At 41.7% G+C, this 19,640-nt stretch overlaps 1 pseudogene; it reads right to left on the bottom strand.

Moving 5' to 3' along the window:
- Nucleotides 1-782: 782 nt before the first annotated feature.
- LOC133370848 (vomeronasal type-2 receptor 26-like) lies at nt 783-16,886 on the bottom strand (annotated as a pseudogene).
- Nucleotides 16,887-19,640: the final 2,754 nt, after the last annotated feature.

Here is a 19,640-nt window from a genome sequence, read left to right as displayed (position 1 = left end):
TTATTTGTTTGTTTTGCAAATTTATATAACGTAACAAAAAAAACTCAACAGTTTACATAACAGTATAAAATATTAATTAAAAATAGCAATAAAAGCAGACTTTAAAAACAGTGGCCATAATAAAATTATCAAAATACAGATAAAATCAAAAGCTGAAAAAATATATACATAATAAAATTACATGGCTGGATAGGCTTGCCTAAACAAAAAAAGTTGTAAGCAGACATCAAAAACAGTGCAATGAAGGCACCTGCCTAATGTTAAAAGGAGTTCCAGAGAATAGATGCTGCCACACTAAAAGACTGATTTCTCAAAAGTATGTAATAAGCATCTATGTGGCACTTGGAAAAGTACCAATTCCACAGATCAAAGTGGTTGGCCCACACAAGCATCAGCCAATGAAGTGGGCTTGTGGTGCAGTACACATATCACTTTCCCTCCTCATTACAGGAGAGAAGGGGAGGCAGGGCTGCTGCTTTTGACAGCCACCACCAAGGTGAGATTTGAACCATCCTCTATCTTGCTTGCAAGCTGAACTTGTGGGCAAGTGCATCACACAGGATCCTGTGAAGGGTCTGCCCCTTTGAAGTTCACAGCAAACCAGAGAGCTTCAGATTCATTCACATATGTTATCTGTTGAAATATTTGCTGGGGATAAGCTCTTTCTGGTTCTTATCTGGATGGAGCAGACTGACAAAACATTTGGATGGGAAGGTGTCACTCTTTAGATATCTGGCTGCTGGTGTTTGATAACACAATGTTCTGCATTTCGGTTCCCATATTTAAGGTAGTTTGACTCCAGAGTTTAATTTCCAAATAAAATGCTCCCGACTGTTTTGATCTGGCCGGAGCAGAATAATATAACATTTGGGGATGAAGATGCAGCTGACTAACCCAGCTCCAGAGGCCAAAATAGAGAAGATCTCCACAGCCACCATATATTTCCCTTTGGTGCACAGATAGCTTGGGATGAAGGACACCCAGACACTGCAGAACACCAGCATGCTGAAGGTGATGAACTTGGCTTCATTGAAGCTGCCTGGCAGCTTCCTGGCCAGGAAGGCAATAATGAAGCTCACCAAGGCCAATAGGCCCATGTAGCCTAGGATGCAGTAAAAGGCGGTGGCTGAGCCCTCATTGCACTCAATGATAATGTGCCCGGCCTCTGAGTGCACATCAAAATCTGGGAATGGGGGAGAGACTCCCAGCCAGACCATGCAGATACCAGCCTGGATGAGGGAACAGATCAGCACAAAGCAGTACGCAGCTCTGGATCTCAACCACTCCTCACTCTGTTCCCTGGCTTTGTGGCCTTGAAAGCCAGAACCACAGTGATGGTTTTGGCCAAGACAGTAGCAAGAGAGATTGAGAAAATGACCCCAAAGGTTGTCTGACGGATAAGGCAGGTCTCCTTCCTTGGCCGACCAATGAAGAGCATGGAACAGAGGAAGCAGAGCATTAGGGAGGAGAGGAGGATATAGCTGAGGTCTCGGTTGTTGGCTTTGACAATGGGAGAGTCTCGGTGCTTAATAAAGGTTCCTAGCAAAAAGATAGCAAGGAGCGAGAAAGAAAGAGCAGAGATAGCCAAAGCAACCCCCAGAGGCTCCTTGTAGGACAGGAAGGTGATCACTTTGGGCACACATGCATTTCTTGCTTCATTCGGATAGTGGTCCTCTTTACATGTCACGCAGTGGTCCATGTCTGAAAGACACAAATCAGATCTCATTATTATCCAATTGTGTATGCTTCACTTGACTATGCCATACCACAATCGTCTACAGAGATCAACACTGACTGGTAATCTAGCAGCATGTTGCCATTTGTCATCAGGTCTCTGTCATGCCAGTTGATCCCCTTACTTATTTTCCTGGGTCCCTGGTCATAGATAGTTAAATCCTTTGATCCCAGAGACCCGGTGATTTTTACAGCCCCAGCTGTATCAGCTTATTGCAGATTGGCACCTCTTTATCAGCAAGAGGGGCCTGGTTCTGTGGGAACATCGTTTCATCCTTCTTGTGTTGGAACTGCTAAATTAGTTGATTGCTCCCAGCTGAGGCAAGGATTTTTCTCTATAAGAGAAGGCCTCAGCTCTTGGGCTGTGTTCCACTTGAGGGCACCACCTTGCTCATGGCGATGCTCTGCGGTGGCTTCATATACTTCCTGACTGGCCGTCCCTGAGGGGAAAGATACTAACTCCTGAGAAAGAGCTGAGGCTTGTAAGTACAATTGAGGCAGTTAGTTTTATTATTTTCATTTTTGTGCCAAGAACCTTTATATTTTATTTGTTATATACCTTGCCCCTTTTGGGTGTTGGTTTTAGGATTTGATTTACTGCTCCAACTAATTGTATGTACCTTTTTATCTTTTGTACCCTTTACCCTTTTTCTTATTTTCTTTTTTTAATAAACTTTACTTATTTTAAAGCAACGTATGTTTATTCCAGAGAAGGGGTTCAGTTACTAAGTTCAGTCCTGGCTGCTTGACCAAACTACCGTGTACGAGAGGAATATTTTCACTTAAGACTTCAGAAGGGGCCAGGAGGGTATTAAGCCTCTGGTCCTGAGAGGCTTGAGTGTTCAGTGGGCTCTGGGGGTCCCTTCACCCCAGAGTGTTTAACCAATAGAAGGGTGGTGGCAGTACTACCGTGCAGGGTTAGTGTACGTATACACAGCCCTAGCAGACCAGGTTGGCTAGGATCAATTGCCCAAGGTTGGGGATTGATTCCTGGGACAGTAAAAGTAGGAGGAGGGGAACTCCCTGCTTTCACTACATGTTGGCAGCGTTTGGGGTCGAAAAAGACTGAACCTATCTCTGGTTAAACATAGTTGTGGAAAAGGTACAATTGGATAAATTACAATTATTAAAGATTCTGGCACAAAGGTTTGTTGTTTTGGAAAGTCAGGATGGATACAAGATCTAAACAAAAGAAGGCATTAGATCAGGTTTCCACTGAGAGTAGTGATGAGGAACAAACAGAGATGTTACCTCAAAGCAATTTTGAAGCAGCAGGAGGCAGCGCAGAGGGGCTGCCAGTCCAAAGCTTTACTCCGGAGGGAGAACGAGCACCGTCACTGGTACGGGGTCGACGGAGTATGGATAGCCAAGTTAGCCAGAGTGGGGGTGTGCCACCCATGGATATGTGGGCAGAAATGCACAACTTCTTCTCGAAACAGATGGCTCTTATGACTACCCTTGTACAACAACAACAAGCTTTTGCCCCACCAAGCCAAGGACTGAGGTCTGGCAGAGTGTGTTTGGGAGGAGCGGATCCAGCAGATTTTCCGTTTTATCAAGCGGGAGAGGATATCTCCGAGTTTTTTTTAATCTTTGAGCAAGCGTGTGTGGACCAGTCTTTAGATAAAAAATACTGGATGAAAATTCTACGCACTCAAGGAAAGGGAGAGTTAAGAAGTCTAATGTGTAAACTCCCGAGAGAGCTAGCTGATGATTATGAAAACTTTGTAAAATTGGCAACAGCCCAGTTTGCGCTATCCACCAGGGCATGTTACCAAAAGTTTGAGACTTTGACAAAAAAATCAAAAGAGACGTTTTCAGCATTAAGCGCTCGTACTGCTCAAGCTATGGATTTGTGGATTGCAGCTGCAAAAGCTAATACTTTTGAGCAGTTAAGGACTGTGTATACTCTGGAGAAATTTTACAAAATGTTGCCAAGAGAGCTTGCCGCAGCGGTGCGAGGCAAAAAGCCAAAAAGCTTGCAAGAAGCCGGTCATTATGCTGATGAACTAGATTCCTTTCAGGACAAAGAGGAATTGCCTAAAGCATATGTTAAAAAACCGGGCAATTACAAAGGGAATCAACCAGCGGGTGGAGGAAGTGAGTGGAAGAAAAAAACGTGGCCATCTGTAGTTAAGTCGGAGGACAAAGGGGAGAGCTCTGTTCCTGCTGCTGTTCCCGTGCGTCCATCAGTTTACCAACCGAGTAAAGCAGTTTTGGAGAATTTATGCTTTCTATGTAAACAACCGGGGCACAGAAAGGACCAGTGTTCCCAACTGATTAAGAAGCAGAATGTGAGTGTCAGCAAAGGGACTAAAATAGCGGTAGTACAGAGAGCCCGTGATTATGAAGAACCAGGAGGGCAGTCATCTCCGGAAATTTCCCGTTGGTCGTCTTCGGATTCTAATTCCGAACAGGACTGGGAGTTTTCAGCTCCTAGTACTGAGAATAGTTCCATCACCCAAAGGAAAGGAAGTAAACAGACTCCTGCGGTGAGTGTTATTCAACCGGGAGAAAAGAAGGGGGGCGGAAGGAAAAAGCCAACCCAGGAACTACTCCAAAGCGGGAAGGGAGAGAAGGAACGACTCCCTGCAGACAACGTTAACTATTCCTGTTTGCCTGGCCAGATTGCTTGGTCCAACAAAATGTTTAAAGAGACTATTTTTGTGAATTATGTTAAGTTAACGGCCTTTCGCGATTCGGGCAGTGAGGCATCGAGTTTATCTCGCCATTTAATTCCGCCTGAATTAATTTTACCAGGGATTAAAGCGTCAGTACATGTTTATGGGATGTCTAATAAACTTTGTGATGTGGCTGATGTTTGGATTTCATATAAAAACTGGTCGGGAAAACATAGAGTATTAATTCATGATTACTCTGACCAGTTTTTCGATTTCCTGTTGGGGAATGATATTGCCTATGCACATTATTTACATAATCAGAAGGCTGGAAACGTGAATGTAAATGTTTTAACTAGAAGTGCAGTTAAGAACTTAGAGCGCGAACCTGATATTGAAATTCTACCACTAGATGGTGCTGTGACACGAGAAGTTGATGATTTAAACCAGCTGCTGCCAAACGGAGCTGGGAACAGGGATGATGTTGAATCTCCTGAGGAAGAGTTGCAATTAAATTCTGTCCGTTCTAAGGCATTTAGGGAAGCTCTCCTACAAGATGAAAGTTTGCAAAAATGTAGGGAAGCTGCAGACAATGCTCCCTTGAAATTGTCTAAATCTGTGACCGTAAGATTCTATTGGAAAAATGGGTTGTTATACAGAGAGCATGTGCCGCAGGGTGCATCTGTGGATTGGAAACCTGTTAAACAACTGGTAGTTCCATCAGCGCATAGGCTGGAAGTGTTACAATTGGCTCATGATGCTATCAGTGGAGGCCATTTGGGAATAAAAAGAACTTTAGCACGAGTAACTCGTTGCTTTTATTGGCCCCAGATTGCAAAAGGGGTGCAGGATTTTTGTAAAAGCTGTTTAACCTGTCAGCTAGTAGGACATGCTAGGGATCACCCTAAAATGCCTATGCAAGTTTCTGAGATCATAGCAGAACCATTTGCCCGGGTTGCAGTGGATATTCTTGGTCCACTGAATGTGACGCCTAGTGGGAAGAAATTTATTTTGACTTATATAGATTATGCAACACGATTTGCTGAAGCAGTAGCTCTAAGCAGCATTACTGCCACGGCTATTTCAAAGGCTCTATTAGAGATTTTTTCTCGGTGGGGATGCCCAAAAGTTATCTTATCGGATCAAGGCCCCGGTTTTGTAGCTAAACTCACTAAAAAGCTATGGGAGATTGCTGGGATAGAACATGTGATGTCTGTACCTGGACAGCATGAATCCAATGGACTTTGTGAACGTCTGAACCTGACTCTAGGAAGAATGTTAAGGGAACATGCTGTAAAACATTCAGGTAACTGGGATGTGGCCTTGCCGTTTCTTATGTTTGCATATAGAGATACCCCCCAGGCCAGTTTAAAATCTTCTCCAAATCAGTTGGTATTTGGCAGGGATATTACAGGTCCCCTGTCTTTGTTAAGGGCAGATTGGGAAGGAAAGATGGAATTCTCTTCTGTACCAGTAACCACATATTTACAAAACTTGCGTGAGACCCTAAAGGATGCATTGGAGACTGCCCATGAGAATTTAGCAGAAGCCCAGCAACAGCAAAAGGCTTATTATGATTCTCATACTAAGGCACGTCGTTTTGCAGTGGGTTCAGAGGTGCTGGTGTTAAAACCACAATCAGGATCTAAGTTGTCAGTAGCCTGGACTGGGCCTATGCTGGTTAAGGCACAACTGAGTGATACCAATTACTTATTGGCCTATCCTGATTCAAAAAAGAAACCGAGGGTTTACCATATTAATACCCTTAAGCAATATTGGTCTAGGGCAAAGCTGGTTTTGGCCTGCACTAGGGCGAAAGAGCAGGAAGAAGGGTTTGTGGACCTAGTGGCAGAAAGTCAACAAGAAGGGGGTATTGATGAGGTTTTTTTTTCTGATAACTTGGAATATGAACAATGTTCACAATTACGCCAAGTTTTGGTGGATTTTCAATCTTTGTTTTCTAGTAAGCCAGGGAAAACACATTTGGCCAAACATTCTATTTTGACAGGTGATCATCCACCAATGCAGTCCTCCCCTTATAGGGTAACTGGGCCACATGCTAAAGCGGTGGAAAAAGAAATACAGGCCATGTTAGACTTAGGGGTTATTGAACCTTCTGTTAGCCCCTGGTCTTCTCCCATTGTGCTGGTAGCCAAGAAAGATGTTAATGAAATTCGTTTTTGTGTGGATTACAGGAAATTAAATTCAATCACCCAAGTGGATCCATACCCCTTACCCAGGATGGACCATCTGATTGAAAGGTTGGGGGCGGCTAAGTTCATTACCACCTTGGACCTAACTAAGGGTTACTGGCAAGTACCCCTAGATGAAGAGGCTGTCTTGAAATCTGCCTTTGTTACCCATATGGGCTTGTATCAATTTAAAATGATGAGTTTTGGGCTTAGGAATGCTCCTAGTACGTTCATGAGATTAATAAATTCTGTCCTGAATGGTTTAGGAGATTACGCCTGCGCCTATCTTGATGATATCGCGGTGTATAGTGGGGATTGGGAATCTCATGTGAAACACTTAAGAACTGTATTTCAAAGGCTGCAGGACGCAGGACTTACCATTAAAGCCCAGAAGTGCCAATTTGGGTTGGGAGAGGTTTCCTATTTAGGCCATAGGGTGGGTAGTGGCTGTTTGAAACCTTTGGATGCCAAAATTGAAGCAATCACTAATTGGCCAATACCTCAAACCAAGAAACAAGTTCAGTCATTCTTGGGGCTTGCTGGTTACTATCGGCGTTTCACTCCCCACTTCAGTAGTCTTGCCACCCCTTTGACTAATTTGTGTAAGAAATGCAAACCAGCACGGGTGGTGTGGTCGTCCGATTGCCAACAGGCCTTTGAGGCTTTAAAGGCTGCATTAATAAATTACCCTGTTTTAAAAGCCCCAGATTTTGCTGAACCCTTTGTGGTACAGACTGATGCTAGTAATTTTGGTTTGGGTGCTGTACTCTTGCAGAAGGATACGGATGGAGAACTCCACCCTGTAGCCTATCTGAGTAAAAAGCTAATAGAGCGAGAGCGCCATCTAGCGACCATTGAGAAGGAGTGTCTTGCTATAGTTTGGGCCCTGGAGAAATTAAGGCCGTATCTTTGGGGACGTCACTTCCACTTGCAGACGGATCACTCTCCCCTGTGCTGGTTGTCCAGAATGAAGAATTCAAACCAAAAATTATTGAGGTGGGCTCTGTTATTACAAGATTTTGATTTTACCATAAATCATGTGGCTGGGAAGAATAATAAAGCCGCCGATGCTCTATCTCGTATGTATCCTTTAGATGATTAATGCTGATCTTGTGATTTGTAACTGATCTTGCCATGTTATGCCTGAAACTCTTTTTAATAAATGTATAATTTAGTTTTGTATTTTAAGGTGATAATCTTTTTGATGTCTTCTAGAGTGATGATATCAAAGGTGTTCAACCTTTGATGTCATCTTCCTCGAAAGGGGGCGTGTCATGCCAGTTGATCCCCTTACTTATTTTCCTGGGTCCCTGGTCATAGATAGTTAAATCCTTTGATCCCAGAGACCCGGTGATTTTTACAGCCCCAGCTGTATCAGCTTATTGCAGATTGGCACCTCTTTATCAGCAAGAGGGGCCTGGTTCTGTGGGAACATTGTTTCATCCTTCTTGTGTTGGAACTGCTAAATTAGTTGATTGCTCCCAGCTGAGGCAAGGATTTTTCTCTATAAGAGAAGGCCTCAGCTCTTGGGCTGTGTTCCACTTGAGGGCACCACCTTGCTCATGGCGATGCTCTGCGGTGGCTTCATATACTTCCTGACTGGCCGTCCCTGAGGGGAAAGATACTAACTCCTGAGAAAGAGCTGAGGCTTGTAAGTACAATTGAGGCAGTTAGTTTTATTATTTTCATTTTTGTGCCAAGAACCTTTATATTTTATTTGTTATATACCTTGCCCCTTTTGGGTGTTGGTTTTAGGATTTGATTTACTGCTCCAACTAATTGTATGTACCTTTTTATCTTTTGTACCCTTTACCCTTTTTCTTATTTTCTTTTTTTAATAAACTTTACTTATTTTAAAGCAACGTATGTTTATTCCAGAGAAGGGGTTCAGTTACTAAGTTCAGTCCTGGCTGCTTGACCAAACTACCGTGTACGAGAGGAATATTTTCACTTAAGACTTCAGAAGGGGCCAGGAGGGTATTAAGCCTCTGGTCCTGAGAGGCTTGAGTGTTCAGTGGGCTCTGGGGGTCCCTTCACCCCAGAGTGTTTAACCAATAGAAGGGTGGTGGCAGTACTACCGTGCAGGGTTAGTGTAAGTATACACAGCCCTAGCAGACCAGGTTGGCTAGGATCAATTGCCCAAGGTTGGGGATTGATTCCTGGGACAGTAAAAGTAGGAGGAGGGGAACTCCCTGCTTTCACTACAGTCTCTACATCTAAACATATTTTTTCTTCCAGTTTTTAAAGCTGCAGTGTGATTATATTTCATCAAATGCTGATTGTAGAGGGGATGTAGCTGGGCTTCTCACCCATCTGTACCGATCCCATATCTTTAGCCAGTTATTAATTTTTTTAAAAAGCAGTGATTGAACTGATAAGCGGGAAAATGTAATGTGACAATTTTCTTTAAAGTAGGCAACCTGCTTTGCAGCACAGGGGAGAGAGAATCATGATGGCTGATCTAACATTCAGCATGAAAGACTCTAACCTGAATGTTATTAAAACGGTAAAGCTTGGAGAAGGTTGAGCAATCAGGACTTTCAGTGGTATCTCGTAGTATGGACAGTTTGTATTTTTTATTTTATTGTTTAAAAGGAAAGCTAAGAAGCCTTTTACTGAACTTTAGGATAGTTCACAGCGGGATGGAGCCATTGCTAGCCTACTCAGCATAGATCCATTGGAATTAACCTAAATTAGTCATGTTCATTAATTTCAGTGGGTCTGCTCTGAGTCGGATTAGTACTGAATACAGCCCAATGTGCAGAAACATCGGTGCAAATCTGGACTTACTGATTTCCTCTCCCACCCCCACTTCCTGCAGCTCAGGACCGGCTTCTGTCTGCTTTTGCAATGCATTTGGCAAGTATACTGGTCAGTGAATTGAATACCAGTTCCACAGTCTGCCGACCCTACCCCTGTGTTCAAAGTTGCCTTTAAAAAAAAATAAAACTAAAGAGCTACATGTATATTTATTCAATCATTCTATGCTCCTTAAAAGAAAAAAATATACTGTTTGTTCTTAAAATACTGGAAACTGTTTTTGGGTGAAACAAGGAGATGGGTTAGTGATTTAATAGTCTAGCCAATTGGAGCTGTGCACAGGTAGCTTATGTAGTAAACACACAGAAACGTTTTCTCCTGAGTTTAATCAGAGATAGCAAGTGCATATGTCTAAACAAGAAACAGAGTGCACACATCCACGGTGGGCTCACCTCTCAAGCCATTTATGTTTGTATAGCCAAACAATCACTTGGCACATTCTTACCAATTTGGTTGGAAATCTGGCCAGGTTGACACTGGACACATTTGAAGCAGCAGCTAGGCTTTCCCTTTTCAGCCGCTTTCCTAAGTCCAGGGAGACAACTCTCACTGCAGGTGGAGTGAGGATGCTAAATAAGGGCAGGAAATGCATTTTTTTAAAATGGTGCTTTTGGTAACTATGAGCACTTCCAGGCTTCGATATTTTCAGGTGTGATTTAAGCTGTGCAAATTCAAATTGTGCATTGCCCTGTCAGTTTCCTTACCACAAAGAGTCCAGTCTTTTGGGGAAGCAGATTTGTTGTGCAAGAGCGCCAAATCAACTGTAACTGCACAACTTGAATTTGCCGGTATGTGATTGAATCACACCCAAAATAGTGACAGTCTGGAAGTGCCCTAAGTCTGTTTAATGACTATATAAGTAAGCACTTGGGTGACAGAGGATACAGTCTCTGTTGCCCCTTCTGAATTTATGTCTTGCATTAACACTACTTATATGTCTCTCACATGCCAAGCCCACTGGGTGGCTGACAATAATAAAAACATTGAAATGCAGCTATACACCATACCAAAAAAACCCTGAGGCAGCATAAAAACTCCAGCAGCAACACCACAAATCAATTTAACAAAACCCTCAAAAATATTTTAAGCAGGTTTTAACATTTAAGAATGTGAAAGGCCTGTGGAAATAAAAACGTTTCACCTGATGAGAGCATTCCACAGCCGGAATGCCACCACCACAAAGGGCAAGGCTGGTCCTACTGTTAGGCAGAGTCAGGCAAGTGCCTTAGGAAACAGATGCTAAGGTGGCCGCAAGATGTTGGGGAGGAGGACAGAGCCAGGTTTGCTAAATGGCCTACCTAGGGCCATTTAAACAAGTCAGCCTGCTGACTTCAGGTGTGGTGGAAGATCAGATGGTTTGCTTTTGTACATGGAATGGGGGGGGGGTCTCTTGGCCTTGGTCTCAGACAGCAAAATGTCTTTGTCCATCCCTTTCTCTGTTAACCACCTGCTGCACTTCACTTGGAGGGAGTTTGGGACGGAGGAGAAATTCAATTTAGTTTCCATTGGAAGGCAAATGTAGCAAATCTGCACTTGCCAAAATCATACGAGAACTGAAACACAGCCACCCTTTGAATCCACATTTATCCAAATGTTGCGATGCAGTTCTTCATCCAAACAATGTTTGTAAAAGCCGCATACAAAAAACATGTTTATTGGGAGAAAAGTGTACAAAAATGCTGATGAATGTTCATGAGGATTTTGCTACAGAAATGTGAAGTGCTTCATGTAAGATTGGGAAAATGAGAAACAGAGAGAACTGAAACTGACAGACTCTTTCACCCCTACCCAAATTAGAGTCTTTCTGGAACCTCACCTGCCCTAAGCGTTCCTTCCAGGCAATATGAGCATTGTCAAAGTCTTGGCCGTGGAGCTTCACTTCTCCAACTTTCACACTAACCAAGGAGCCATTAGGGAGTACAATCCAGTTTAAAATATCATAAGTAGCTGTGGAGTCTCCGTTTGCATCAAAAAACAATTCCTCCCCAGCACTGTTATTAAATCGGACCTTCTTCAGAAATAGGTGGAGCTGAAGGCAAAAATAACAAGAGGGGACCCCCTCTTTATGTATGGTCCAATAATTACCGCAACCAACTGATAAAAGGTTTTAAATAAGTTCCCTGTCTCATATTTAGCCAATTGACTCATCACACTTAAATTAATATAGATATTGTAAGATCTGAGCTCAGGTGCATGTTAGAGGACCCCAAGGAAATGGCACAGTTTGCAAAAGGGATAGAGAACCTGTGGCCCTTCAGATTTTTTTGGACTCTTACCTCTCATCATTCTTGATCATTGGCCATGCTGACAGGAGAATTCCCAGAGTGGTTTAACAATCTATCCGTCTACCTAGGAAACTCTGGGAACTGTAGCTCTGCAAGGGAAATGGGGTCTCCTAACAATTCCTGGTACCCATAACAAACTACAGTTCCCAGTATTCTTTGGGGGAAACCATGGCTGTTCGAAGTGGTACAATAGTGCTTTAAATGTACGGTGTGGATGAGGCCACAACCAGCTCCTCCAACCTTTCCCCATAGGATCTGGTCTACAGGTGCCATACCATCTTTGTCACCCTTCTGGACATGTTCCAGTTTGCTTGATATCCTTCATAAATTACAGTATCCATTTATAGTACCAGTGTTTGGGAGGCCTTACGCCACCAGTAAACTTCCTGTAGCTGATTAAACCACTTTAGCAAAGTGTATACGTAGATCAGTTCTGATCAGTTTGGCTTCTGGTACTAGAAATAAACATTTCCCAGTAAGAAATCTTATCCTAGCTCTGTGTCAAGCTGTGCCAGCTGTCAAATTCATACATGAGAGAGCTTCAGATGGTAGAAAGGCAGTTTGCTTACAAATTTCTATATTTTATACAATTTCTAAGAATATCATCAACATGATGTAATATTTAACATGGCTTAGCCATACATTTATTGCTCTTGATATTTCATTGTTTGTATACATTCTTATGTGATAACATGAAACAGGAGGGTTAGGCATCTGTCTCCTAGATACATTCCAAATGTATGTATTTGTTTTTCTAGATAAGACAAGTCTTAACTTACTGTTACATTTATCTTAAAGTATTCAAAATATATCAGTCTTATAGTTTATAACCTTACCCAAGATTATTTCTTGACCGTTAACTGAACTTTAAGTAAACCTTTTGACCTTGACCAATACGAGTTTTCAGCCCAACATTTATTTCTAATTAATCCAATTTCATTTATACCCATTATCCAGAATACATTTTGAACTGCTTTGTGCCTTCCTTAATGCAATTTATTATTTTTTTATTATTTGCTTTATATCCCGCCCTTCCTCTCAGCAGGAGCCCATGCAATGAATCAATAGTTACTTCCCTGGGCTCCTTCTGGAAGGAAGGGCAGGGATATAAATTTAATAAATAAAGAAATAATAAATAAATCAAATCTGCATGTTGGCGGGCATTGTGGGAGAATGGCCAGGGATGATGGGAGTTGTAGTTCAGCAACATCTGGAGGGGCACAGTTAGCCATTCCTGCTCTCGATTCTCAATTATTTCTTAATAAATAATTTCCTCCTGCCTGCTGTTTGCTATTGTAAGGCCAGATATTATCTCTTTCCTGGCTGAAAATAAATTCACACTATTTTCAGTAGCCATTCCCAGCCATTTCAGAATTGCTATATCAACAGTTTTCTCAAAAAAAAAAATGTTGACAACATCCACTAGCACAACAGCTTTCAGGTGGAGGGACTACTGCTCCACAGGATACCTTGACAGTGCCAGGAAGGGAGACTGCAACCAATGAGCCCAGAGGAATCAGGTGACCTAGGAAGCCAATAGGGTCTCTGCTGGCGTTATATAAGACCTCAACTCCAGCTGTTCAACTTTCTATCTCCCTGACTCCATAATAACTCATTTTCTCTTCAATTCTGTAACTAATTGACCTATATTCCAGCTCAGCAAGGTTGTATCCAAGGTTGTTCATCCCAGGCTATGGTCTGAAGGCACATAAGGCCAGCTCTCTGCTGAAGCTAAGCAGGGTCAGGGATGGTCAGTGCCTGGATGGGAAACCACATGGCAACCATATGTAAGCTGCCTTGAGTTTCAATCATGAAAAAGAAAGGTGGGGTATAAATGTAATAAATAAATAAATAAATAACATTAGCTTGTGGGCTGGAGGTTCCCCATGTCTGATTTATCATATCACGATACCTGCCATGAGGGGATAAGACCTTTCCTCCTTTTTCCTCCTCCTCCTCCAATAATAGGATGTTGCACAAATTTGGCCTGGCACATTTCCATCAGTGCATAGGCCACTGCATAGACAGCATTGTAAATGCTATAACTCTGCCATGTGATGTTCATGTCAAAATCTGAAACAGGCAGCCTGCTTAGTTGTTCCCTTCCAGTGCATTTTCTTTTTCCATACACTGGGATTGAATAGGGGGGAGGCATAGCACAGTCAAAGACAGAACCCCAGAAACGCTTAATGAAAATATCATTTGGATATTTTTTAGGGCTCACAGTCTGAAGAAAGCCTCGAAATCCTGGGATTTCCTTCTTATGAAATGCCAAGGACAATGCACCATGGAAAGGGTCCCATGTGGATTGTCTGGCCGGGGCCCTGCAGTCAAATCCCACTGGGCTATGATAATCCAGATCTTGCCTCTCGTTTGGAGATTTCGGCTCACAATTCGTAACTGAATAAAGTGACTGGTGCTGCCGTAAAACACAGTCACGTTGGCTGAGGACTTGGTGAGGGCATCTTCTACCTTCTGAACATCCTCAATAGCAAAGGCCAACATGTTGTACATCTTTAAAATAAATTCAGTGCACACTCCATTTTTCTTCATTTCGTCACCCAGGTTCTGGAGGAAATTCTCACTATTATCGTCATCTGCAAAAATGATTCCAATCCATGTCCAGTAGAAGTGAAGCATTAGCTTGATGATCCCAATGGACTGAGCTATTTCACTTGGGACTGTACGATACAAAAAAGGGAGCTGGACCTTATAACTCAGCATGGGGTTGAATGAGCCATAGCTGATCTAAGTTTAGAATAATAGAATAGTCGAGTTGGAAGGGGCCTTTAAGGCCATCAAGTCCAACCCCCATTATATTCTTTTTGTGAAGGTGTGGGACTTCAACCATTTTGTGTTTGTTTTTTTAGTTGTAAAATGGGTGCTTTTTGCTTTTTAAGCAAAACATTTGAAGGCTTTCCTACATAAGATGGTCAAAAGTTTAAGGGGGTGTTTTGCTCAGGAAGGTTTGCATAAGAGAGTCAAAGGTATAGCCTAGGAACCTGGCAATTAAGGGAAAATAGAAACTTAACTAGGAGTATACTTTCCTTCTTCTCTGTCTAAAAAGTTCGAAGGGGTGGGGAGAATTTTAAAGTGAAGCCATTAAAATTAATGGACCTAAGTTAGTTATGTGCATTAATTTCAGTGCATCTCCTCTGAGGATGAGCAACATTGGATACAACCTTGTTGAGCTGGAAAATAGGTCCATTAGGTACGGAACTGAAGAGAAAATGAGTTATTGTGGAGTCAGGGAGATAGAAAGTTGAACAGCTGGAGTTGAGGAGCTGAAACACTTTAAAAGGGCACTGAAGCAGAAAAGACCCAGGAGTAACCACAAGGGACTAGAAAGCTGAACTGAGGGATGCAAAATTGTAAGTATTGACTTGGACAGGGAAACAATCTAGCTGTATGTGTTTATCTCTTGGTTGTATCCAACTAAGTTCTACTCATAGTAGACCCACTGTAATCAATGGACCTAAGTTAGTCATGTCCATTTGTTTTATGAGTTTACTCTGATCAGAACTAATATTCTATACAACCCTTTGTTTTTTAAAACGTATTTGTTCTTATGAGCAACTATTCACATTGTAAATTTTTCTCTAAAATAATTTTCTTAAAAAGTGTTTGATTTGTTGCTTTACTAAAACCTTGAATAAAAGCATATTTTGTTTTTGAAAAACTTGGTCTGAAATCTTGTTTTCATCTCATGTTTAAATGCTACATCACTCCACCCAATATTGGAAACAGAGTGAAAAAAACTGTTTTCTTATGCTTTTGTATTGGAATGTTATGTTATTAATATTGAGATGTTATGTTATTAATTTCATATGTTTTAATTGATTGATAGCTTGTTTTATGATGCCTTTAAATGTGATAATGTTTAGGTAATCAATTGGAGTTATTGTTGGATTGTTATGTTTTGAAATGATTTGAAACAATTGTTGTGTTTTTGAATTGATTGCTATTGATGTCGTCATTTGCATTTTTGTAAGCCACTTTGAGCATATTTGTATGGAAAAGTGGCATATAAATTCAAGTAATAAGTAAATAATAAATAATAATATTGGGCGTAGGTTGGGCCAGTTAAAGCCCAGATGTTTCAAGGGCTGTTTGTTAGAGGGAGCCAGAGAAAAAGATATCCACTTGGTGCCACTGGTGAAGTTAATAAAAAGGAGGGGTCGGGTTGGCTGTTTGCTTGCCCCTTTTCCCTTACAGGCTACAAGCTGTTGCTAACAGTCTAATTGTACCTTCCCTGTGATTGCTTCCTGATGAAGCATGGGCAATTTTTAAAAAATAAATAAATAAATATTTCTTGAAAAGTGAAGGTTTTTCCCATATATGTCTGACATTTTAAAAAGAAAATAAAACATGTGAGTACCTTCTGATGAAATTTCAGAAACTGGAGCAGCGTCAAGCCTTGGCTGGGGTAATGAGGGCCACACCCAAATCTAGATCTGATGTTCCGCCATTGTAAATTGGGTATTTTGCTAGTGAATCTATCCATCATAGCGATGGGCTGTCTTGCATTCTGCCAGTATAATGAGGTTTCGGCCAAATCCGATACCCCTACAGCTGATGTAATCTTGGGGATTGCATCTTTAATTTATTTATTAGATTTATTTATTAATTATGCCAAACAAAATCCTGCCAATTTGCTTAATTTTCATGCTGTAATTTGGCCACAGAATTTGTGTTTAGTCCAGCATTTTGAAGTTGGAGGCATCCTCATTCTTTCTATAGCACACCTGGGAGCTCAGACACAGCAACAGAGCCGAACCTACCTGGGGTACCTTGGAGCTCAGTAGCAGGTTGCTCATCTCAGTGGTGGACTCAGATGTCAGCCCCCCAATGATGGCTGTCAGCTTGCTCTGCCCACGGCAGTTATAGCTGGGGATTGTTTTATCCTTTGAACTTGATCTGACTAGGCTATCATAACCTGGCCTCCCATAGGAGTAATAAAGATCATACAGACTGGAGGGCGGCAGGAGCTTATGAGTTCTGGTTGTCTCAGATAAAACGCTGATGGTGCTCTCATCGTTCTTTCTCATGTTGTGACCATCCTCATAGAGCTGGAATCCCAAGGAGACATTGGGGAAAATATGAGAGTCCTTATTGATCTCCTCTACCGCAAACACAAAGGCCAGGGCGTACTGGTACTGGGAGCTCTTGGTTAGTTGGCTGCAATGAGACAGTGAATAGTAGTAAAACCTATTGAAAACTGCCCATAAAACTGTCATTGCCAGATAGATAGTACTCAGATTTTTATGCTATCCCCCAGGAAGAATGGAAGCTGCAGCTCCCTCCCAGAGATAGCCATCATAGTGTCCTCCAGACGTTGGACTACACATTTCATAATTCCTGGCAATTCACCATGCTGGCTGGGTCTGATGGTAGCTGGAGACCAACAATATGTGGAGGGCACAATATTGACTACCTCCACTCTTGCCCATGTAGGAGAATAAGCAGCAACTCAGAGGTTGTGAAGATACCATGCTGGTGTGTGTGTGTGTGTGTGTGTGTAGATGGATGGATGTGCATGGATGGATGGATAGTAGGGAGGGTGAGAATTTAAATTACATTTGCATTTCAAGCAGCATTTATCAAATCCACACTTTCCGAAACAATCTGAGAACCGAAACGCAGCCATCCTTTGAAATTCGCATTTATTAGAATTTTGGGATGCAGTTCGCCAACTAAACCACATTTACAGAAATGCATATATTAGGGGGAAGTGTTCATAAATATGAATACATGAGTGAAAATAACATGCAAAAAGGCATGAAATGATTAGAAAGTTCTTTATTTCTTTATGAAAGGTCGGGAAGATGGCTGCCAAGGGATCATGGGGAGTGGGGGAAATCTGCCAGGGCTTCTCCAGATGACCTGTTTATTGAGCATTCATCTGATTTGCTTCCACAAAACTTACACAGAAGTGATATTATATCCAGTCTTTATTGAGCGTTTGTTCTGATTTGTTTGTGGGGAGGTTATACAACAATGACATACATTCATCCCAGTTTGCTTGCAGGGTGTTTATATGTCTTCCCATTGAGCATTAGCTCATCCCACAGTATTCAGGGCATTTCCCTGTCACTTCCTTAGACACAAAAAGTTTGGTTTTTTAAAAGTGAATTTGTTTTACTTGGGCGACAGAGCGCTTTAATTGCACAAACCTAAGTTTCCCACTTGAATCCTTCCCACAAAATACTGACAGTCTGGAGGTGCCCTCAGAAAATACTGTAAAGCACCTGGCTTCCAAGAGAGAGCATATTAGAAGATCACCTGTTTTCCGATCATGAAATGCTCAGAATCCATCTCACACAAAAAACCCAGACCTGGTAGCTATTAATGGAAGAAGACAGAGGTGGCCAGACTGGGCAAGGCAGAGCTGTTTGAAAACACTTACCAAGCTTCCATAAGAATAAGAAATACATAGTCTAATCATGAATGCCTCGCTTCAGGATGGCTGTTCAAATCCTAAAAATGTGAATTCTGTGGAAGACAGATTTTCCTCAAACAAATCCTCTCTGATATGCAGTCACACCCCAGAACAAAGTTCATTACAATATATTAATAAAAATATGCCTGTTAAAGGGTTTTAAAAAATATTGGTTTAACATCATTTCAACATATTGTCAACTTCTTTTATGGATATTGACTTTCTGAGGCTGTGGGTTCACTAGTCGCTTCAAAAGCAGCGAGAATGGTTTTTCTGGCTGTATTTTGAAGCAACTCCGCTTCTGCTGGACATACCTCCTTCCCCACTGTAGACTTCAGACCTTTTAGGACCATGACCACCCACGGCAAAGCTTTGGGCCAATCTCTGTCTCTGCCTGAGCCTACAGCATAGGGTTTCCATTGGCCATACCTATAGGGGCAATGGATTGGTTGCCTATCAGTTGTGAAATCTGTCTGAAGCCAATTTTTTTTTAAAATAAACACTCGAGCTGATCCGACCAGGTTTTAGAGTAAAAAGGGGTGGAGTTTGACTAGTGTCGTGTGCCCCCATTTTCAGAAAAGACAGGTGGAGATGTACTGGAACCAGCACAACAGTAAGTGTGCCTCTACCCTGAGGGTCTGCTTTTATCATAGTTGGTATGTTTTGCCCCATGAGATGCTTGTGAGGGCTTCTTCGGACAACCGTTTATCGAGCATCTATCCTGATTTGCTTGTGCAACGCTTATGCAGAGGTTAGGCTATGTCTGGACTTTACTGAGCATTTATTCCAGTTTGTTTGCAGGGAGGTTACACCACAATGAGCATTCTTTTTAAATTGATCTCTTTTTTTTTTGCTTTTATGTCTTCCCGCTGATTATTTGTTCATTCCACACTCTTCAATGCATTTCCTTGTCACTTTCCTAACGACAAAAAGTCATTTTTTTAAAAAATAAGTGGATTTGTTGTGCCAGGGTGACAGAATGCTTTAACCCTCTCTGAATACACTTGAATCCATCCTGCAAAATACTGACAGTCTGGAGGAAACCTAGCTCTTTGCATTTTGACTCTGGTGGCTTGTTTGGTGAGAATTTGGGTGTATTTAATTGATTTTCTTTTTTTTATATACAAGCTTTTTGTTCATTTTTATATTGCCCAGAGAACTTCACAAAATGTTGGTATATTTAATTAATCAGCCTTTTTTTAAAATAAATATGTTTTTTTGTTTGTACACTGCCAGAAAATCTGTTATGGGCTACTCAGAACTACCATAAATATTTATTATATTTATAATATAATAATAATAAATAACACAACCTGTTTGCTCCTAAATTTCACACAAATGAAAAAAAAAGAAAAATATGTGCTGTTAATCAGGAAAGCAGAATCATGATTCTGGGTCTGATCTAAGATAACATCTTATAGCCCGGCGTCTGGCTATGTAGCCAGGCTGTTAAGGAGAGATGATTCATTATGGTTTCCTGAAACAGTGTCAAATACTTACTAACTGTGCGTTGCAGAGGAGAAAGGCTGTGGAAGATCTTGGAATGTTTCTT

Source organism: Rhineura floridana, chromosome 15, assembly GCF_030035675.1.
Source record: "Rhineura floridana isolate rRhiFlo1 chromosome 15, rRhiFlo1.hap2, whole genome shotgun sequence".
Classification (NCBI taxonomy): Eukaryota; Metazoa; Chordata; class Lepidosauria; order Squamata; family Rhineuridae; genus Rhineura; species Rhineura floridana.
The sequence above is the reverse complement of the archived record's forward strand: the minus strand, read 5'-3'. Positions and strand labels throughout refer to the sequence as shown.